This window comes from Lolium rigidum, chromosome 1, assembly GCF_022539505.1.
Source record: "Lolium rigidum isolate FL_2022 chromosome 1, APGP_CSIRO_Lrig_0.1, whole genome shotgun sequence".
In the NCBI taxonomy this organism is placed as follows: domain Eukaryota; kingdom Viridiplantae; phylum Streptophyta; class Magnoliopsida; order Poales; family Poaceae; genus Lolium; species Lolium rigidum.
This window is the reverse complement of record NC_061508.1, coordinates 25,995,196-26,003,892: the sequence shown is the minus strand read 5'-3', so window position 1 is coordinate 26,003,892 and position 8,697 is coordinate 25,995,196. Positions and strand designations below refer to the sequence as shown.

General features: G+C 48.1%; 1 pseudogene; it reads left to right on the top strand.

Moving 5' to 3' along the window:
* The first annotated feature begins 2,958 nt into the window (after positions 1-2,958).
* Positions 2,959-6,044, top strand: LOC124705781 (annotated as a pseudogene).
* The last annotated feature ends 2,653 nt before the right edge of the window (positions 6,045-8,697 follow it).

Genomic DNA, 8,697 nt, shown 5'->3' with positions numbered 1-8,697 from the left:
GGGAGTTGTCAGAACGACTCCATGGATGCAAGCCAGTAGGCTGCAAATGGGTGTTCAAGAAGAAGCTAAGACCTGATGGTACTATTGAAAAGTACAAGGCACGGCTTGTAGCGAAAGGCTACACACAGAGAGAAGGCGAAGATTACTTCGACACCTATTCACCTCTCGCTAGACTTACCACCATTCGAGTACTACTATCCATGGCTGCCTCCTATGGTCTTATCGTTCATCAAATGGACGTAAAGACAGCTTTCCTTAATGGAGAGTTGGAAGAGGAAATTTATATGGATCAGCCTGATGGGTTTGTAGTAAAAGGTGAAGAAAGAAAGGTGTGCAAGTTGCTGAAATCTTTATATGGCCTAAAACAAGCACCTAAGCAATGGCATGAGAAGTTTGACAGAACTTTAACTACGTAGGCTTTGTTGTCAATGAGGCTGACAAGTGTGTTTACTATCGCCATGGTGGGGGCGAAGGTGTTATACTGTGTTTGTATGTGGATGATATTCTGATATTTGGTACAAACATGAGAGTAATACACGAGGTCAAGTCTTTCTTGTCAAAGAGCTTTGATATGAAAGATCTGGGAGAAGCTGATGTGATTCTGAACATCAAGCTGATTAAGAACGAGAGTGGGATTACTCTAACGCAATCCCATTATGTTGAGAAGATCTTGAGCCGGTTCGGCTATATTGATAGCAAGCCTTCTTCAACACCTTATGATCCCGAGTGTGACACTACGCAAGAACCGGAGGATTGCCATAGATCAATTGAGATATTCTCGGATTGTTGGCTCACTCATGTACTTAGCGAGCGCGACTAGACCGGACATCTCTTTTGCTGTTAGCAAGTTGAGTAGGTTCATGTCAACCCGGGTACTGATCATTGGCATGCACTTGATAGGGTCATGCGCTACCTATGTGGTACAATGAGTTATGGGATTCACTATTCAGGGCACCCAGTTGTGCTTGAAGGATATAGTGATTCGAATTGGATCTCAGATGTAGCTGATCTGTACGCCACAAGTGGGTATGTATTTACCTTTGGAGGTGGCGCAGTGTCATGGAGATCTTGTAAGCAAACCATATTGACGAGGTCAACTATGGAAGCAGAACTTACTGCTTTAGACACAACCACTGTTGAATCGGAATGGTTGCGTGAGCTCTTGATGGACTTGCCTGTGGTTGAAAAACCTGTTCCGGCAATCCTTTTGAATTGTGACAATCAAACTGTAATTGTCAAAGTGAACAATTCTAAGGATAACGCGAAGTCATCAAGACACGTTAAGAGACGTTTGAAGTCTGTCAGGAAATTGCGAAACTCCGGAGTAATAACTGTTACATATATTCAAACAGGACAAAAACCTGGCAGATCCCTTTACAAAGGGACTATCACGTAATGTGATAGAAAGTGCATCGAGGGAGATGGGTTTGAGACCCGTTGATGTTACGTCATAGTGGTAACCCAACCTTTGTGATCGGAGATCCCGTGAATTAGGACACTGGGAAGAACAAACTAGTGGTTTAATTGAGGAGAGTATTATGTAACCCTCTCTATGTGAAGATGCACAACTCTCGATTCTTTGTAAGGCAGGTTGGCAACAAGCCTTAATGTGTTTATGTTGGCTATTTTAGCAAAGATGCTGTCCTACGGAGCATTCTTGAAATAACACACCTATATGAGTCCGATTGTTAAACGTCGCAATCTATGAGATTTGGGTGATCTCTAGTAAACTCATGAAGAGACCATGAAGTATGACGCATATGCTTCACCCGCGGGGTAGGCTACTGGCAGCCATGTACTGGTTATGACTTTGAGTGAAACCCTGTTCACGCAAAACTTGCAATTCAAGGCTTAGTCCATTGTTAAAGTGTGAATGGATGTAGCTTAAGGTTCTAGGCGGAAGTTCAACTTAACAGTCTCCGCTGAAACACTGGTATATAAACAAGCAGCGAGTATTGGTAAATCTCTAAATGGGGATTTGAGATCTGGTGGGGGATTGTTGAAATATTGGGCCCGCTTTTAGTGGCCTAAATTAGATTTCAGTTTTTCCTATAAATCTCAAAGCCCACATAGTGGCAGCCTTGTGAGTTTGAGCCCAAGTTGGTGGCAGCTCACTAGGGAGTGGCAAGAGGTGGGAAGTTTAGTCCCACATGGAAAGTTGGGAGGAAGTTAGACCACCTTATAAGGTGGGTTGTTCCACCACTAGTAAGTGAGTGAGAATAGGAGTGCTACACGCGCGCTCCTCCTCCTCCTCGCTCGTCTCGACTCGACTCGACACGACACATCACGACGCGCGCCGCGCTCGTGGTGAGTGGATTGAGCCTCGAGCCGAGACTTTCCTTACTTTTTGCAGCTCAGGATGAGCCGCCATCGTAGCCTACTCCATCCCGCGAGCCGACGTGCATCGGCGAACGGGTGAGCAGGTCTCCGGAACCGCTCGTCCTTGCGATCCTGTACGGGAGAGGGCGAATTAGGTTTTTGGGAAGCGCTCTGCGCGACTGCTCAAGCTCTTCACCACGGGTCGCCTTCCGTCCAAGTCGGGCGGTGCTGCCTACCGTCGTCTTCAACGCCGTCTACTTCGACCCGTCGTCCCCGTCGTCAACAACGTTGTCATCAACAACGTTACTGCTGCGACATCGTCTGCTACACCTCCACCGCCACCACCACCAGATCGGTACGTGCGACATATCTCGATCTGTTTAGCGATGGATGCTGTACCGTTTGCTCTGCTACTGTTCATGTTGATCACTGCATCTAGTATGTTCGAGTTTCACATGTTAGTAGTTACTTTTGTCATGCTTTATATTCTGGAATTAATCATGAAAATTGTGCCTAATTATCCAACAGAAAACACATGGTAGCTTGCTCTACGCTGATACTCTTACTAGTATACCCTGCCAGTAGTATATGGGAGCTGGTATGAGAGGATGAGGGAAAAACCGGAGTCAGAGAGATAGGATGAGTTCGTTGTCGGAGGGCGGGGCAGCGACGGGGACGGCGAAGGTGGCGTGCGTGACGGGCGCGTCGGGATACATCGCGTCGTGGATCGTCAAGCTCCTCCTCGCCCGCGGTTACACCGTGCGCGCCACCGTCCGCGACCCTGGTAACAACTCTCCGTCGTTATGCCTTCTCCAACTTCTTTCATCGAACAAAAAGCAATCAGCTGTACCCATTCCATTTCAGATGACACCGAGAAGACAGCGCACCTTCGCGCCATGGACGGAGCTGGAGGCAGGCTCCACTTGTTCAGAGCCGACTTGCTACAAGAAGGGTCTTTTGATGCCGCGGTTGACGGTTGTCACTGCGTGTTCCATACAGCTTCTCCAGTCCTTCCAGATGCTGAAGACCCACAGGTTTGCTTGTATTACCGTGCGAAAATTCTACACTGCAGTTTGACAGATGCATGATTGACGCGGAATTCCCCATATGCATTATTCTTTTCTTTCAGGCCGAGCTAATTGATCCTGCACTGAAGGGGACACTAAATGTGCTGAGTTCATGCAAGAAAGCCTCGGTGGAGAGGGTAATTTTCACATCATCCATGGCTGCTGTCAGAGTGAACGGGCGACCAAGAACGCCTGATGTAGTTGTTGATGAGACATTTTTTCGATAAAGGGAATATATTAATATCGAGAGATACCAATTACACCTAGCCTCTGCAACAACGCACCACCCTAATGGCACTACGGATGCACACAGCCAAAAAAGGGAAAAGAAACTAAGAAACAAAAGTCCCGCTACAGTATCACGGACCTAACAACAGCAATACATCCACCACCATGACAACACATGAATTGCAGACTCTCCAAAAAACGACGCCTCCAAGAAGGGAACAGTGCTCCAACACCGTCGTCGCCCGATCAAAGATCTTAGGTTTTCACCCTGAAGATAGTCCCCACTCTCAAAACAATGCCTCCACCAAGGTCACTGCCAGACACAACCAGTTAAGGCCAGACCTTGGGTTTTCACCCTGAAAGGTAGGACTCTGCGCTTCACATGTGTTGTCGCCCCCACTTTCATACCGCTGCTGTGAAGCCCGGACACCAAGCAAGCCCCTCAACAACGCGGAGACTTGAACCTTCCTTAGCTAGTCCTCCCCTCCGGCCTTCATGAAATTCTCTTCTTCCGACTTTCATCATGGATCCATAGTCACTTGATGTCAACACAGAAAAAGAGCTTCGCGCCGCTCCCTCCAGAACCAAACGGTCGGAATAAACACATGGGTGCGCACGACCGAATACCTCCGATCCAGCAAACTCCAGGCAAAGCACTGTTACATTCGCCGGCGGAGCCTTCCGGAACTCAACCCTCCGGCCAGATCACGAGTCCAGGCCTCCGGTAGGTCCTCCTCTTCACGCAAGAGAGGCCCTAGGACCGACATGGTTTTCAAGCTCTGAAGTTTGCAAGAAAGAGCAGGTCTTTCACAACTGGCATGCTAATTCTTGTCCTACAAATGATTTGCACATCATTTTAGAACAGTTTTGACCGTTCCACTACAAAGCTAGTAACACCATTTTGTTTCTCTGCTCCTATGTTTTGCTGCTATAGCGATGGTATGCCTTGTCCAAGACCCTTGCGGAGGAGGCTGCTTGGACTTTTTCAAAGGATTATGGACTTGATCTGGTCACGATAAACCCAGGATGGGTGATTGGCCCCCTACTGCAGCCTAAATTGAACATTGGCGCCGGAGCAATCATGAAATTAGTCGACGGTAAGATTTTCAATAACAAGCTATTTAAGTACAAGCAATGGTGATTAGTAGAAGCATTTTTTCCGGATTAGGAGAACCCGAAGAATCTCTTTGATAGATGTAGAGTCCTGTTTAATAATCTCTAATCAAGATAAACAAGGCACTATGGTGACATACCCCATCAACGAGAACGCAAGAAAATATTGTCTGATTAAAAAGAATGTATAAACCATTATAGTTTACTCCTAGTTTCACATATTTGAAGCTAATTAACTCATTTAACACTAGTAATGTTTTTCCACTTTTACCACTTCAAAGATTTTCTGGGCGTTTTGGCTAGTGGGCGTTGTCAGTCAGGTTCACTCAACACATAGTTTTCTTTTCACAAAGACGGCAGGGACTCACCTGGCAGATCACTCCCAAATATTTAAAGGAGTAAAAGGTGGCAGGAATTCACGAAACAGAGTAATTCAGATGAAAATCTGTTGAACGGGTTAACCCTCAAATTCACTCAACACGTTAAACCAATGTCTCCTTCCCACCGGAAACAACATATGCCCTTAAATGTTTTCTTTGCGAAAGATGCCCTCAAATGTTTTCTTTTTGCAAAAGATGCCATTAAATGTTTTTATTTATGTAGATTATCAGCAAAGAAATACAGAAGGATACTTTTACTTACACGAATTTCTTGCAGGAACACCTATATATCCTAATGTAAGTCATGAATTGGTGAATGTTAAAGATGTTGCGATGGCACATGTCCTTGCTTATGAAGTTCCATCAGCAAAAGGAAGGTATTGCGTGGCTGAGAGAGTTATGCACTATTCTGAGCTTGTAAAGATCATACAAGATATGTACCCCTCTATTCTGGTACCAGAGGAGTAAGTTCATATTTCTTGGATACATTTTATCAACTGCTGCAGGTAGCGAAATTCAAGGAACTTAAAAATGCTACCCCCTTAAAAGTAATGTTAAATATTAAATCTATATAATGTGCGCCACAAGATTATTGTACCATAGTTACAACATATACCACATATTGTTAAATGTTGTTTCCTTTTATTTTTGTCTGGATAATATGCAGACACTAAATGTTTTCTACATCTCCTTAACAATACCTCTTGTTAGGTGTGCAGAGGACAATCCATTTGTCCCAAAATTTCAGGCGTCCAAGGACAAGATAATAAGCCTGGGAATCAGGTTGACCCCGCTGGAGACGAGCATCATGGAGACTGTTGACAGCTTGAAACAGAAAGGATTTGTTAATTTTTGAAATGAGCGAGCTATGTAGTTATGCTGCTATTTGTGCTCCTTGCTGTGAGTTGTAACAATGTGGCCAATCCATCATTGTGTGATCTCAATATATTTTCATGGTAAATCCCAAAAATAATAAAGTTATATTCTTAGGTATACATTTCGTCAATAAATGGAATATATCAATACCTCGAAGCTACCAATTACAGCTAGCCTTTGCACTAACAAGATGTTCAAAGATATCAAGGATACACACCACCAAAAAAAAAGAAAACAAAGATCATGTACTCACAACAACAATATTCTAACCACCACCGGAGACAATACCCAGACCAAAAAAGAATCTAACCACAAGCAACGCCTCCAAGAAATAAAAACAATGCAAAAGCGTCATCGTCGCCCAATCGAAGAACTTGGGTTTTCACTTTGGAGAAAGTCTGAGTTCACAAAAATTCCTTCAACAAGACCACTGTCTGGTACAACCAATGAAGGGCAGACTTTGGGCTTTCACCGTTGAGTTCGTGACTCGGTACTCGACGAGCTCCATGAAAAATGCAGTCCACTTGAACCTGTGCCACACGTTATTGTCCGGAGCCAATACATCTCTCCGCCATTGTAAACCTCCGATCACAGAAACCATGACTTTATCCACCTCTATCAATACCTTGGAAATCTATATTTAGACATATTTCATGGCGCCAACAAGAAAGCGAAGCTTCACGCTAAGCCCTCACAAAGCCTCACTGGCCGAAGATAAGGGTGCACACGAACGGATCGATTTGTTAGATGTATATATCTGCCTATTGTAGTTTCCCCATATGTTAGAGGGTTTTCTGCATATGTGCACCTGTACATGTACTATATATTGTGGCCTTTCGCCCCTGGTAATACAACAAGCATATTGCTCTAACATGGTATCAGAGCGAAAATTGGTCCTCTACTAGTCTGGCCGTCATTGTCGCTTGTTCCGGCCGCCTCCCACCTCCGGCCGCCGTCCGCCGCCGTCCTCTGCTCCGGCCGCCGCCGGCCCTCCTCCTCCGGCCGCTCCCATCCGTCTGCCCGGCCATCCCCGTCGCCCCACTACCCGGCCACCGCCCGCCGCTGCCGCCCGTCGCCCGCCGGCTGCCGCCCCCGTCGCCCGGCCGTCCCCGTCCCCGCCGCCTGCTGCTGCCGCCGCCGGCCGCTCTTCCCTGCTCCCCCGCATCGCCCCGCCCCGCTCTGCCGCATCGCCCCGTCCCGCTCTGCCGTGTCGCGCCGACCCGATCCGTTTTCTCTCTCCTGAGTTGACTTCCATCTGAAGAAAAAAAAATACTGTCGTCGGCTGTTGTTACCCGATGTCTTCTTCCGCTGATCCCGCCTTATCTTTGGGCCTCCCTTCGGTACTTGGTATTTGTCCGCTGCCTCCGTGTATGACGGCTAGCCATTCTTCGTCGTCGTTTGCGGCCTCTTCACGCGGCTCTGCCCGCGCTTCAGCGACTCCTTCTTCGTCGGCTCACTGCTCTATACCGACTTTTGCGGCCTCTTCATGCGGCTCTGCCCGCGCTTCGCCGACTTCGTCTACGTCGGCCCGCCGCTCTATATCGACTTTTGCGGCCTCTTCCCGCGGTTATGGCCGCGCTTCGTCGACTCCGTCTACGTCGGCCTGCCGCTCTACATCGACTTTCGCGGCCTCTTCACGTGGTTATGACCGCGCTTTGCCGACTCTGTCTTCATCCTCTTCACGTGGTTATGACCGCGCTTTGCCGACTCTGTCTTCATCGGCATGTTGTTCTCCGTCGCCCCCTTTGGTGGCCTCTGTGCGTGTGGGTGATAGCTCCTCGTCGGCAACGGATTGTACGTCGACCTCTCCAGTCGCGCCCCTCTCTGCGCATGAGATAGCGCAGCTTCACTGCCTGTTTGATGCTTGGGATTCCAGTTTACGTCAGCAGCCTCGCGGTCCGAGTCTCCGCCCTCGTCCTCACTGCACCTACTGTGGCAACGTTGGCCACACTTCCTCCACCTGCTGGACGCGGGATCCCAGTTTACGTCAGCAGTTCCAGGATCGTCGCCAGGGCTGGCTCTTCGGGATCTTCTGCAGGTTGCACTCTCTCGATCGGGACATTCTCAGGGGTCTTCGTGGTCTGCTCGCTACTCCAGACTCTTCCTCGCCGGGCACTGCTGGTTCTGTGACTAGCTCTTCTGGCACTGCGCGACCACCACTTTCTACACGATCGAGTACGTCCCCGTGGTATCCGGATTCGGAGCTTCCTTTCATATGACCTCTGAGTCTTCTATTCTGTCTGCTCTTCGGTCTCTTATTTCTCATGTCCATGTTGTCACGGCTGATGGTACCTCTATTCCTGTTTCTAGTAGAGGCACCCTTTCTACTCCCTCTTTCTCTGTCCCTGATGTTTCTCATGTTCCTCGCCTTCAGATGAACCTTTTCTCTGCTAGCCAGCTCACCAATTCTGGTTGTCGCGTCATTCTTGACGCTGAGTCTTGTGCGGTTCAGGATCGTCGCACACAGGCCCTGATTGGAGCTGGCCCTCGTAGCCGTCAGTCTCCGGGGCTTTGGGAGTTAGACTGGCTTCGTGTTCCTTCCACCGCCACTCCATCTGCCAGTTCTCCTCCGGTTGTTGCCTCGGTCACCGGCTCTTTTCAGCAGTGGCATCATCGTCTTGGTCACCTTTGTGACTCTCGCCTGTCGTCTTTGGTTCATCGTGGCCTTCTAGGGTCTATCTCTGGAGATGGGTCGTTACACTGTCAGGGTTGTA